At 41.3% G+C, this 14,371-nt stretch overlaps 1 pseudogene; it reads left to right on the forward strand.

Annotated features, from left to right (window-relative positions):
* The first annotated feature begins 769 nt into the window (after positions 1-769).
* Positions 770-3,448, forward strand: LOC118979683 (NXPE family member 3-like; annotated as a pseudogene).
* The last annotated feature ends 10,923 nt before the right edge of the window (positions 3,449-14,371 follow it).

A 14,371-nucleotide genomic window follows, 5' to 3' on the forward strand; every position in this document is an offset into this window, starting at 1 on the left:
TCAGTCAAGAGGCAGAGGGAGTGAGAGGAAAAAGTGGGCAAGAGCTTTATTGTGGTTCCCACAGGAAGAGACAGGTGAAGCAGAGTAAGCAGGCTTAGGATTGGCTCATCTGAAAAATTTCTGTGGGCTCTGGGGCATCCGGGCTGTCCCTAGTTGTCGGGTACCTGGCCCCGTGGTGATGGAGTGTAAAAGCTAGGTGAAAGGAGGGATTGGGAGGTATGGGCTTTGCATTGGTTGGTCTTCATATGAAAGACATACCTGCAGGTAAGTCCTTTACGATTTCTAGGAAACGGAGCCCTATGTAAAGTTAGCAGATATTGGCAGAGGTGAATACTGAAGTATTTCTGTCTGAAATAATATATCTGGGATTTGATGTTAAATTGTCACAGCTAACAAGAAAAGTGGAACAGATTGATGACACAGATTGACAAAATACTGGTAATTATAAAGCTGGTTGAGGGATACATGGGAATTCTTTATGCAATTTTTCTTTTGTGTATTCAGGAATATTTTCATAAAAATTTTTGATGCAACTTGAGAGATAAACCGGTATTAGACATTAGCAGTCACTGAAGGATTGCTACTAAAATGTGGCATACATTTGAGACAGCATGGATAGACCTAGAGGGTGTTATGCTAAGTGAAATAAGTCAATCAGAGAAAGACAAATGCCATATGATTTCACTCATATATGGAATTTAAAGAACAAAACAAATGAACAAACAACATAGAAACAGATCCATAGATAACAAAGAACAGACTAATGGTCGCCAAAGGGAAAGGTCTGAGGACTGGGTGGACAAAACAAAGGCGTTAAGAAGTACAAATTGGCAGTTACAAAGTAGTCACCAGTATTTAGGGTGCAGGGTGGTGGGCACCGACACACACTGAGCCCCACCCTGACTCTTGCAGACCTCAGTCACCTCTCCGGCATCCTCTGGAGTAATGCATGCTGACCCTCTCAGGTTGCTGGTTCCTACTGGGTATTTCAGAGAAGAGCCTATGCTGCCATGGGTCCATTCAAAGGGCAATGCAAGTACAAGATTCTGCCTGTGGGGCTGGTGTTGCTGGTTTTGTTCTGCTATTTCAAAATGTTCTGGCCCAACAGCACCATCTCTCAACCCTCAGCACCCTTCCCTGCTTCTGAATCTGCCACCAAGTCCACAGAATCTCCTTCCCTCTTGAAGTCTTTCTCCCAGGAACTTGCCAACCTGACTCCTCTCCTGTACTGGCCTCTGACCCCAGGAGACGAGGGGGACCTATTGGCCTCCACCAGTCCTCAGACCTCCACCTACCACCTGAGGGGTCCTGCCCAGACCACCTAGACTCTGGGAGGCTACCTGGATGCGACCCTTGTGGCCATAGAACATCAGGGCAGGTCCAAGACCCTGGTGGGAATCTGTTTCAGGCACAGCTGCTGGGTCCTGACTTGAAGGCAGGGGCCCAGGAAATGTCCAGGATCTAGTGAACAGCACATACCTGCTATTCTCCCCACTTCTGTGCCGGACAGGCCCAGGCGTGAGTGCGGCTAATCCTTTCCAATGAGGCAGTTGGAGTTCTGTGAAGAATATGGGGAAAAGGGCCACTGTTGATTTTAGAGGATATTTCTGGGGACCCACCGGAACTGAAGAGACTGTGATCCGCAATGTGGAACCCCAGACAACTGAGCAAGAGGGCCTGTCTGCCAGCACAGGGACGTGGCTTCGGGTCAGCTCTGGTTCTGTGCTCAACCCTCTACCCTGCCCTGCAACTCTTCAATTGGACACTCAAGTGTAAGTTACCTGAATGTGACTGTTCTGCTTGATGACACCCTGCTGCCGTGGAAAGTGACAGAGAAGGTGATCCCTCGGGGCGTTTCTCCAATCCAGATCAGAGTAGCAGGCACAGGAAACAGCACCCTGGCCCTGGCCCCATGGCCCCATGCTGTCCTGGGCTCCCTGACACAAAGCCCTCTGGCATCCACTATGGAGATGTGTGGCACTCACTCTCCTGCTCCAGCCACTCCTTTCCCACTGTTGACGGCATTCTAGGCTGCCTGTGTGGTCATATCATCCACATGATGGGGGACTCCACACTTCGGCAGTGCTGGGAATATCTGCGTGACACTGTGCCCTCCCCGAAGCCTGTGGGTCTATACACCACCTATCAGACAGGGCCTCTGATGGCTGTGGAGACCACTTGGAACATAGTGCTGCACTGGCAAGCCCACGCTGGCCCCTGTGCTCCCTCCGCACCTCCGCCCCAGTGGCCTCCCTGCACTCCATGGTGCAGGGGCTGAAGGGCCTGGCCAGGGGCCCCCACACAGTGGTGGGGCTGGGGCTGGGCTCCCGCTTCACCACCTTCCCTCCATCTTTGTGTGACAGCTGGCAGGGATCCGGGCAACCATGGCTGCACTGCTGGCCTGGGAACCCCACACTCTTGTGGTCATCAAACTGACCAATACCAGCTACAAGTCTGTGTATGGAAGTGACTGGTTCACCCTCAGATGACCAACTCCTCCAAGCCGCCTTTGCTGATCCCCATGTGGCCTTTGTGGACACCTTGGAAATGACCTCCAGCCTGGCCCTGCCAGACAACATCTACCCAGAACAGCTCATTGACTGTAATGAGGTGGACTTCCTCCCCTCCTTCTGTCCCACTCGAGCACTTGTGTGGTATCTGGGGTTTTGTGGACTGGAGTTCTACAGCAATAACAGGACCCTGAACTAATAGCAATCCAGAGAAGATTGGTTACCCCAAGACTTACCACTGAGAGTTCATTACTGTTAACATTTTAGAGGCTGTCCTTGCATATAGCTCTCTGTGCATAAAACATATACGTATCTAAGTTTAGATATATGAAATCTTTTACATGCCTTCTGTTAATTAATTTCTAAATTTTTTGGTATAATTGCAGATTATGCAGTTATAGGTAATAACATAGAAATCTCTCATACTCTTAAAAAAATAGAAACCCCAGTGTCTATTATACAATATTTATCTTTGCTGGTATGAATCAAAAGCTCACCCTGTTCCCTTAGACTCTTGGATTTCTACAGTGACTTGATCTTTGTAATGTTTCCAAATATCTCCAGGCTAAAATGGACTTAGGTTAATTAAGTTCTTTTTATAATCCATTTGTGTTGAGCACTAGAATTCCTAATGGTACAACTATAATCAACATGTTATGATTGTTTTATGATGAGAGGTCCTACCCAATTAGGGAATTTTCCTAATCAAAGGCCCTCCACTCTCAAGAGAGCTTCACTGAATAGCTGTTGAGGTTGCTTAATTAGTAAGGTTAAAACATCCTTCAGAAACAAGGTCAAGAATGACATTTCTATTGTGCCAAGTTGATGAAAGAATCCTCCAAATGCAGCACTTGGAAATCTTGGTGTGAAAATTCCTCTTCTCATCAGAAATAAAAGGAAAAAACACTGACCGTAATGGTATCAGTGGAGTTTTCTTTAGGTACATTATAGGTATTGAATTTCATTAAACTTGTCATATAAGCATTTCATTAAACTTTTCATAAAGTGACCAACTTTTCATTCAAGAAAACTCTTTCCCCAAATTTATTATTCTTGTCTGAAGAAATAAGAATTATTTAAAAAACATCTATGCAGTATAACTATAAGCCAATCAATGGAGGGAACTAAAAAAAGAGCAGTTCTCTGAGGGTATTCTTTTCATGATCTTCAAAGCCACTGAGAGATTGCAAGAAACACTGTCTCAGTCTGTGCAAGAAGAGGTGAACGTAAGACACCTTTTAAACAGCCCTGGCTGGTGTGTCTCAGTGGATTGAATGCCAGCCTGCAAATCCAAAGGTTGTTGGTTCGATTCCCAGTTAGGGCACATGCCTGGGTTGTGGGCCAGGTCTCCAGTTGGGGGCGTGTGAAAGGCAACCGATCAATGTACTTCTCGAACATCAATGTTTCTCTCCCTCTCTTTCTCCCTCCCTTCCCCTCTCTCTAAAAATAGATAAAACTTTTTTAAAAAACAAAATGTTTAATTAAAATGCTATATGCAACAACAGAGCACTCGATAATCAAAGTGCCTGCTAAAGGAAATGAGAGAGCATGAATCTACATGGATATACTTGGTGATATCTGTTCATTCAAACCACAACAAATTATTTCCTCTTTCTTCCCATAAAATGAATATCTCAATGATGAATCCAAACAATTCTGCATTTCCCAAATGATTACATTCTTGGTAGATAGAATCAACTAGTTTAACAGATCAAACTAGTATCAGAACAACCAGAAAGTATAAAATAAAACAGATCACCTGGCTGGTGTAGCTCAGTGAATTGTGTATAGGCCTGCAAACCAAAGGGTCGCTAGTTTGATTCCAAATCAGGGCACATGCCTGGGTTGTGGTCCAGGTCCCCAGTCGGGGGCACATGAGACGTAACCACACATTGATGTTTCTCTTTTTTTCTTTCTCCCTTCCTCCCTCTCTAAAATTAGATAAATAAAATCTTTAAAAAAATAAAATGAATCACATTAGTTAACACTTGCCCAATACCAAGGCTAGTTTACTTAGGGTGAATGACCTCTTTACATCCTTCCCACACTTTCAAACTTCACTTTAATGACAAGTGTAAGGAAATCAGCTAAGAGGAAGAAATGAAAGCCTCATATCTATTGAATTTCTATCTCATTCCAGGCAAGTAGGTATCATAACTGTCATTTTTAACCGAGGAAAATGGAGTTCAGGAGATGTTACGTGACTTACTCAAGCTCAAGCACATGTAAGAGGCTAAGTTTCAACATTGCGTGTTCTTTCTGCCTCTTTTTGCTGCTTCCAAGGCCGAGCTGAGCTTTAAATTACTGGCCAAATGGTCACCATATCTGCCACTTTCTCCCAATCTCAAAGTCACAAAGCTAAGTGAGAACATAGATCCTTGCCCTGAGAAACACTGTTAAAATTGAAAACACAAAAAAGTGGAAGGAAGCCACTGTCAAGTCTAGAGAACAGCATGAAGACTCACTGCTAAAATTAGTTTTACCTTTATCCACTCAGGGTCACTGAAAACTGACAAGGGGTACGACTTACCTCTTGCTCCCCAAGCTTATTTTTCAACTCTTAGTGCTCCTCAATGTGATTTTATTTTCACTTGATAGACCCATTAATCAAACAGAAATTAACCCAAAATAAAATTCTCTTTTCTCAACCTGAATTTTCTCAGAATTGCAAATAAACCATATGAGAAAGGCTTTGTGTTTATAAAAGGAATATGTATGGCATTGTATAGGATCATGTACTTGAAAGTACCTTGTAAACTGTTCTAAAGCCTAGAAACTCTATGAAAGTGTGTGATCCCAGCCAATGTATGCCAAGCAGGTATGCTAAGTTAGAAAAACTAAAAGTAATCATAGTCAGGAATTTTGGTTATAAGGCTGAATAACAATAAGGGTTTTAGACCATCCTATTCCTTGGCTGTAGACTTGCAGCCTAAAAGAACACCACCCAAAGTCAAATGACTGCAGACATTGTAGTCGCTGGGACTAACATCATATAAGAGTGACTGGCCATGAGGCTCAGAGCCCACTCTCCTCAAAGAGATTATCTGGAAAGCCATCACACAGTTTCACCAGTCATAGCCGGAAGATGAGTCTCTAGCCACCCATCCTCTTCTCCACCCTAATCCCTTCTGCTTGGCACTTTGGGGCCTCTGACCCATTTTCCCCATACCATCTAAGCCCTTGAGCTAAACTTTCTGGAAATACTATTCCATACACTAAACCCTCTGTCTTTGATTAATCCCTTCACCTCACCTTAAGGAAGACCCATAATGCAAATACTTTCCTACATCCCTCATAATTGGAGGCTGTTCATTCTTTCAGTCATGGAGCTCAAAACCAGGACATGGAGTGTTTTTCCTCTGTGCTCATCACTTGCCAACAAATTGTCACCTCCCCTCACACCATGTTTGACAGTCTCCCTCTTTCTCTTAGCTTTCATTCACCACCCTTCCATTTATGCATTAACTTCCCACATCCCTCAGTCACTACCATTCATGAAAGACTGGCGCATGGTCACAGCCTTCCTCTCTATCCCAAGTCCTGCCAATGTGCTGAGTGACTTCAGCAGCCACGTGGGTAGCCCATCTAACACCTTGGCCTGTGGTTCTTGATCTCTTTATCACTCATGACTTTCTCTGTGCCCTACCAGCCACCCACTTTATTAGTATGGCCTTAGACTTTGTCATACCCTAAAGTTACTAACTAGGAACCTCTCATGTCATAGACCCCAACTTATTTTCCTTCAACTTGGCAATACTTCTCTATCTATTCCCACTGTGATCATTTGTCCAGTTCATTGGGGCTCTGAACAACTGTCTTCTTTACTTTCATTCCTACCATCAGCCTGCTTATTTCTTCACTTTATGCTCTCCCTACAAGGGCCACATGTCCCACATTTATTTATGCGTTAAATGTGTTTAACAGTTCTGATGGATGTAACACCTGGTTGAAATAAAGCCTTTTGAGGAATTGAATGTTGATTACAGTCTTTCATGCAAATAGCCATATATATACACAAAATACTCACTTTCTTCTCTTGCTGCTTAAACTCCATGATTTACCATTTGACCAGTGATAGTCTAGCCAGTATCCCAAGGTCCTGCCTCTGTCGTACAGCACAATCAGAATCCATATAAACACTGTCCGTGTCCTCTGAGCTTGCACAGGAGCAAGTCATACAAAACACTTCTATTTTAAACAAAGGGTCAGCAACCTGTTACATTTGTTTGGCCGATTCACTTCTCTCTGTAAAGGGACTATTTCAAATCTATGTCATTCTTCTCTAGACACATTCTTATAGGCCCAGCTTCCCCTTTTCTCATAGTTAACGGCCTCGCCTCCTGCTTTGTGTTCAACACGCCACTACCACATCCTCCCACACACTTTAAAATCTTACCCCACCCCTCTTACACTGAGCATCTTTCATTTGGTTGAGCATATCTTTTCCTTTCAAAATCAGTTCCTAGACTTTGGATCCCATTGACTCCAGCCCTTTCCAGAACTTTTTTTCACACCATATATCCAATTATTCGGTCAGATTCACTGGAATTTGAACATGGTCAAGTCTCATAAAAGAAAAACCAAAAGACTCCTTTGAACTCACATTCCTATCCAGGTCATCACTTTCCCTCTCTTTCCTGCCCTATGGATGAAAAGCTCTATTTTAAATCTCCTTTTCCTTACTCCTATTTATTCATCATTCTGTGCTAATCTTTTTTTAACTGTCACTCCAGCAAAACAACTCTTATGAAGGGCAAAACAATCACTGATGTTTGCTAGTAGCTAAATTGAACAGACACATTTAAATCCTCATTTCACATACTGTAAGCAGCACTGGATACAGTTAACCACTGCCTATTACTTAAAATACTCTAATTTTTTATTTATTTAAAGAAACATGTTTTTCTAGTTTCATCTTTCTGGCTTTCCATTCTAAGTTTCTTTTGAAGACTCACCTTGCTCTGTCTGATCTTTGACTATTAGAGATTGTCAAGGCTAAGGGCAAGATTATCTTCTCCACTCACACTGCCATCTCTCTCTAGATGTCAGCCATGGCCAGAGTATAACAGGGAATCTGGCCAGATCACCAGGCACAGGGCAAAGATCCTTGAGGCGCATGAAAAGCTGCACTCCCCAAAGTGAGGAAGAGGTTGCAGGAAATCCCAAGGCGGCAGATTGAAACGCGGGCTGAAAAAGGTCACAACACACGCATATCCTGGAGGCGAACATGGTGACGCCCCACGTAGGACAGAGATGCCACGCCCCTGCACGTGGCTAGGAACCTTCCTACCCGCTTCCGGATCATGAATGTAGGAGGAGGGGCAGAGAGGCTGTGTGGGCGGACACATGTGCTGGACGCCAGCCTGGATTGGCTGGCAAAGTGGATTCTCCCGCAGCATGCAGGATTTGGGAGGGACAGATGTAAATGGGGCTTCAGGAACAGCAATATAAATGAACCAGGATACCTGTATTAAAAATCCGCATGTACTCAAAAACACAGATTAATCTCAAGAACGTTATGTTGAGTGAAAGAAGCCAAAAATACAAAAAATACATACACTGCTCTACTATTTCATCTGAATGAAGTTCAAGGAGAGGTGAAAACCAAGCCATGGGCGTAGAAGAGAAAGAGAAGAGTGGTTACTTCCAGCGGGAAAGAGAAAGTTATAACTAAAGAAGAACGCAAGGAAGATATCTTGAGTGATGGAAACATTCTATAACTTTATAAGGGTGGTGGTCACATGGGTGTATACACATGGGGAAATTTACTGAGTTGTACATTTACCCCAGGAGTTTATACTTCAATAAGAAAGAAAACACAAAATTAATTAAATAAAACTTATATAGGAATGTAATTTTTATAACAGGGAAAACTTGGATATACAAAAAATAAAAATTTTGGCATTTCTCCTTTACCGAATCATAATATAAGCCAGAGGCTGGAAAACTGTAGCCCTTGGGCTGTGTTGGTTTTGTAAACTAAGTTACATAAGAATAGTCACATCCATTTGTTTTCAGAGCCTAAAATATTTACTCTCTGGTGCTTTTCAGAGAAAAAAATCTGCCAACCCCTGTCCTAGGTCAATGTTCATAGCTTTTTAAAGGATTCATAATTATCTTGGAGAATAATGAAAGCTATAAATGGTCTCCTCAAGAAAAGACACAGCTTATTAAATATAAAATGTTACTTATAGTTTCAGGAGGTTCATATGCTCTCTGAAACCCAGTCCTCAACCCAACTTAACACCTCCCACTTGACGTTTTCATCAAGTTACTAAACCACAAGTTACTAAACCACTCTGCTGAGAACAACCCGGTTTGGCTCTCTTGTCTGTAAACCACAAATGACTGAACTTCCATTTCACATTCTCGTTAGCTCCATGGATCTACTCATGGCTATAGCCAATAACACATTTGCCCAGATCATAACACCTGATCCTGTATCAACCAATTTACTTTGCCCTTTCTATAATTGGCAGACTATTTAATAGTCTTGGAAAACGTTTCTGAAACTGTGTAGTATGGTACCGACGTAGACCAAGAACACCAGAAGGGATGAACTAGTGGTCCTAGCCTCAATTCTAGAAAAAAAGCACAAAGCAATAGCTTATAGACAGAGGAGCGAGCAGTGTCACACTCACATATGAAGAGTATTGGCACACTTATTCAGTAGATCAAGGTATAGGGGAAGTAAAAACATGTGGACCAAATAATGGCATGTATGTGGATACTGTGAGCTGTTTTATAGCAGGGCCACACCTGTGCGTCTGTTTGGTCCCTGCTGTGCCTTGCACATTGTGGGAATCTAATAAGCAAGAGAGATGGGGACTAATTAAGTAACTTATAAAAACAAAAGTCATTGTTTTATGAATGGTTTTTGCTTCCTGGGACCACTGCGATTGTTTGATTCATTTTGCATTACATAAAAAGGCAATTATGAGTGAGGAACACTCCCTGTGTTTTTATAATTTGGATTTCATATTAACGTGTTCACACAAAGTATATCAAAGGTCTGCTTGGTCGGAGGCCTGCCAACTTATTAGCACCATTTTTTGTCCTGAAAGAAAGCACTCACAGAAGCTGAGGATGTGACATGTTTTGGCCAATTCCTAACAAATAACAAAACAGCCTGCACACAAAATAAAGACACTCCAGTCAGCATGATCTCTGATACAATGGTAGTTCTACAATGTTTCATTATGGCCTTCCTGGCTGCTGTATGAACCATGGGTGGCATTCCACAAAAGCTGATTAATGCTGTGATTTCAACTGCTGAAAATGGAAGGACTCTACCCCATGCTGACAATTTGTTAATCAAAAATTGTCCTTTCTACCACCATGCAGGCTTTAGCACATCTTAGTTTCTCCCCAGATGCAATGTTATATACTCTGCCTGCAATGAGATTGAATGCTTTCTTTTCCAGACAATATAAAGGTTTTATAGGTTCATCAAGAGGATAAATCCCTCTAATTCCAATAAATCAACTCCCAAAGTGGAAGGAACATATTTCTGACCATACTTGCTACTTTTCATAGCAATTGATAAGAGTCCACAGGTCTCTGCTGACACTGAATATATCAGTTTATAGAAGAGGTATTTTATTGTTTACACAATTGCTGAGAATTCTTAGGATTTTGTTGGCAGCCTGTGGTTAAACCCAGGAATGCCACTTTGGAGAACCCAGCTTAAGTCAGTAAAGGAGAAATGGAAATCTCCATGCAAAAAGATGTATCTTTTAGTCAGCATATGCTTTAAAATGTTAGAAATATTCCAATTGTTCAAAGTTTGAGAGGTGGTTAATAAATTTTGCAAATCTTAAAATGATACTAATGGCAAGTTTTCAGTAATGCACAAGGTACATTCAAAAGGTACTTTCAAAAAAGGTAAACTATTTAAAGAAGCATGACCATGCATTAAAAACAACAGAAGCCAATAGTAATAGTTTTAACAAAGAAACAAGAAAAAATACACTGGAACTTTTCTGAACTAAAGCATTGACATTCATATTCCAAAGTGAGTAAAGGTGAGATTTGAAACTGTGGCTACAGGGACCATTTTGTTATTCCCTCAGAGACTTCATTTTGAGTTTTATCTTCCCATTTAATGTTGGCTTATGTCAAAATTATGCAAGAACTAGGATTATTCGAAAGGCTTGTGGTAATTCAGAGGAACCACAACTTGCTGCCAACTTATTTTAGAAATACTGACTTTCTTAATTTACTTGTATACTTTGCCAATTTGATGAGGTTTTTATTGGCCAGATAGAGCCTTTTTTATCAGAAGGGCCACACTCCTTGATGTGTTTTTCTACCAAACCAGTTATTACACAATTCACAAATTGTTGACCTTGGGAGGATTCATTTCTTTCCTGCATTGTGCTAGATCCGGTAGGTGAAAAAGCTAATCTTGCTTTTACAGTTGGCTAAGAAGAAAATGTGACTTTTATACAAATACTAGGGAACAAAAGTATGTGCTATGGGCATTCAAAGGGGGAGTCATCCATGTAGGCTGGAATAAAGTCCCATTTGTTGGGCACAAGTTAAGTACTAGTCATGAAGGATTTTATATATATTATCTCTTCTCATTTTCAACAACAGCACATCCTGATCTTCATTAGGACCCACACTTTATAAATAAGGTAACTAGGGCTCAGAAAGTGTATACTGGTAACTTCCCCCAATTCATATAACTAATGAACAGGTCAACAGGATTCCCACTCCCCACTCCCCACTACTCAAAGAAGACTTCGAAGAGAACTACAAGTCCGAGGGAAGAATGTAAATAATGTGTCCGTGGATAATGAGATAGTAATTATAATTCATCCAATACTTCTTCTTCATGACAAGTTGACTAATTACTTGAATCATTTTAGTAGAACTTTTTCTGCTTATAAAGTAGAAAGTCTGAGACATCAGAAATAACCACAGTCTTAAGTGAATATCTAGAGTCTCTCGGTCGCTCTTTCCAAAAACACAGTGTATATAAGATGATTCCTATGCTTCGTGGTTTATAAAATAACAAGGAAGAGAGTTGATCAAAGTAAAGATGTTTCCAACTGATTCTCAAGAACACATCAAACTCCCAGTTCACGCCAGGGCCACCAGGAGCCATATGCTTCACACCTCATCACATCTAATGAACAATTCAATGAAACTTTCTCAGGCTGATGGCACTGGAAAATTTTGTTTAAAAACAAATAAGCAAAAAGTTGAAGAGAAGGCAACACTCTCACTCTACAAGATGCAATATTTAAGTACAGGGAATGACCAAGATAAAAGTTCTCTTCATCCGGGGGTTGTTTATGCACAACCTACACCTCTCCGGCTTCATATTGGACAAAGCTCACTAGACTGTTTTGGAATGGCCAGAAATCAGAAGCAGACTCAAATAAGAGGCATAAAAATCTGAATCATTTCACTTCAGAAATATGGACAGAAACCCACACTTCAGTCTGTGAAGATTCTTTCTAAATGTTTTCTGCAGGACATGAGAGAAGCAGCCACTGCCCGGCGAGGCCAGACAGACACCCATCAGTAAAGCCTCCTTACCTGAGGACTCCTTGTGTCTCCTCCTGGGAAGCCTCCAGTTTCCAGAAGTCAAACCCCATCAATCTCTCTGGAGTCCTGTAGGTCTGGAGCACCCTTCTGCAGGTGCCATCTCATACTGGCCATCTTACCGTAGTGGCTTGATAACTCCTTCCCCAAATTGTGGGAGAATCATTGGATCATCTTTTAGAATGGTGGGGCAAATAAATGAATGGCATTAACTCTTTCATCCCAAGACAGTGGAAAGCAAATCACCATGGGGAAACTCTGGAGTCATTTGTAAGGAGCTTTGAGGTTCTGAACAAGAGGAGATGGGGAGACGGGGAGAAAATTTTCACAATGTTTCTTTGAGTTGTGCTAAAATACAAAGAACAATATGCTTGAAACTGGAAGGTCTAGCTTCTATAAAGTATCTGTGCACCCACCAGCAGGTCACTTAATATCTCGGAACCTCATTTTACTCTTGGCAAATTCCTACCCCAATAAGTGTTTGATGAAAACACCAAATAATGTGACGCAAATAAGACAGCAGAGTGCACTCTGTAGCTGACAGATGATACATAAATGTAAGGTACATACAAGTGAGAAATGTATCATTATTACCTGTTTTCATGCTTTTCAACTAAAGCTTTAATGTAATCTGTAAGGCTTTGTCTGTAATCTGGCATCCATCAATGGATACTCTTTGAAGGCTGAAAGTTTACCCCCCAAAATATCACATCTCAATGATGTCTTTAAAAAGAAAGCTTTCAAATCAAAAACTTGCAGTTTATTATTTATTCAAATAGACTCATAAATACCTAAAGAGGAATTTTGTTTGGTTAAATGATGTACTTTAATTTTGGTTTATCAAATTTGCAGGGGGATCAATAAATCAGCCACAAATATTGGTAACTAGATAGATAGATAAATCTTTATTTCTTGGATTTCTTTTCTTTTCTTTTCTTTGATTTTGTCTTTGTATAAAACATTTTCATTTCAATCTATTTTATCAAGGTTGTGTCTAAGGAATATGGAATGTTCCTGGGTGTGGTCTTTTAAACCATAGTTTCTGTCATCACCACCATGTTATCAAGCCAGAAATAGTTTCCTATAGAGATAAATTAAGAAAAACATATAATGATATAATGATCATTGCAGATTCTCTGTGCTCACCACTAAGCCAAACTTCAGCTCAAAACTGACAACAAAACTCTTACTTAGCACTTAGTTTTAGATTTATCACCAAATTTAGTGGATGGTAGAGAAGGGATAGATAGATTTGTGATAAAGTAAATATTTTATCACTTAATTATAGAGCCAAGATGGTGAGTGTTGGTGTTAAGCATATAATTCCTTCAATTTTTAAGTATATTCTGAGCTTTTAATTTAAAAAATATGGGGACTCCAGCCAGACCTTGGTTTGGTCTGCTTCAGCCCACACTGGCTTTGAGAGCACATCAGAACAGTGATACTGTCCTGGCCAGGTAGCTCAGCTGGTTGGAGTGTCCTGCCAATACGCCAAGTTTGCAGGTTCAATCCCCAGTCAGGAGACATAGAAGAAACAACCAGTAAATGCACAGATAAGTAGAACAACAAATTGATGTTTCTATCTCTTTTTGTCTCCCTTCCTGTCTCTCTAAAATAAGTTTTTAAAAAAGGAACAGCATTACCAATACAGAGTGGCAGGAGTGGGTGATGCTGGTTCACCTACCTACAGCAAACCCGATTTGTAAAAACTAAGATTCTAAGAGGTGTAAGTGCTCTTTTTATTAAAAGATTATTCATTTCAAATAACCAGAGGGTATTATCTGTTGGATATGCCACTTTATTCTTTCTTTCCAAGCTGAATTGGACTCCTTGAACCCTTAGAATCTCATCAGTCTTGGACCACCCCACCCTGTGTCATGGCAGCCTCATTGACTCTCCAGTAAGTGTCTGACTCTCCCTAATGCACGACAGGAGCTGCTCCCATTTTATGTAAAAAACAATGCAGAAATCAATCATTCTAGGAGAGAAGCTTATCATCCCAGACAACAGGGATTTTCTACCAGTAGAACCTGAACATTTTGAGAGGCTAAGTTAAAACTAAATTATTTGAAATCATAATGACCTTGAAGTATCTTCCCACGCCTCTGACCCATCTCTTGATTTCCCACCCCTATTCCCACTGCAACAGCACTGAAGGCTGAGGTTGGTGCGTGGCCCCCAAAGCTTCGCCCTTTCTCTGGGAGGACTCCACTGGCTGCCTGCTGTCCTGGATGGCAGCCCCCACCTTTGTGGAATTAAATAATGGGCACTGGCAGACATTCCCGGTTCACTATCAGTACCAAAAG

The sequence above is a fragment of the Sturnira hondurensis genome, unplaced genomic scaffold (genome assembly GCF_014824575.4).
Source record: "Sturnira hondurensis isolate 20B ecotype Veracruz unplaced genomic scaffold, ASM1482457v3 Scaffold0022566, whole genome shotgun sequence".
Taxonomy (NCBI): domain Eukaryota; kingdom Metazoa; phylum Chordata; class Mammalia; order Chiroptera; family Phyllostomidae; genus Sturnira; species Sturnira hondurensis.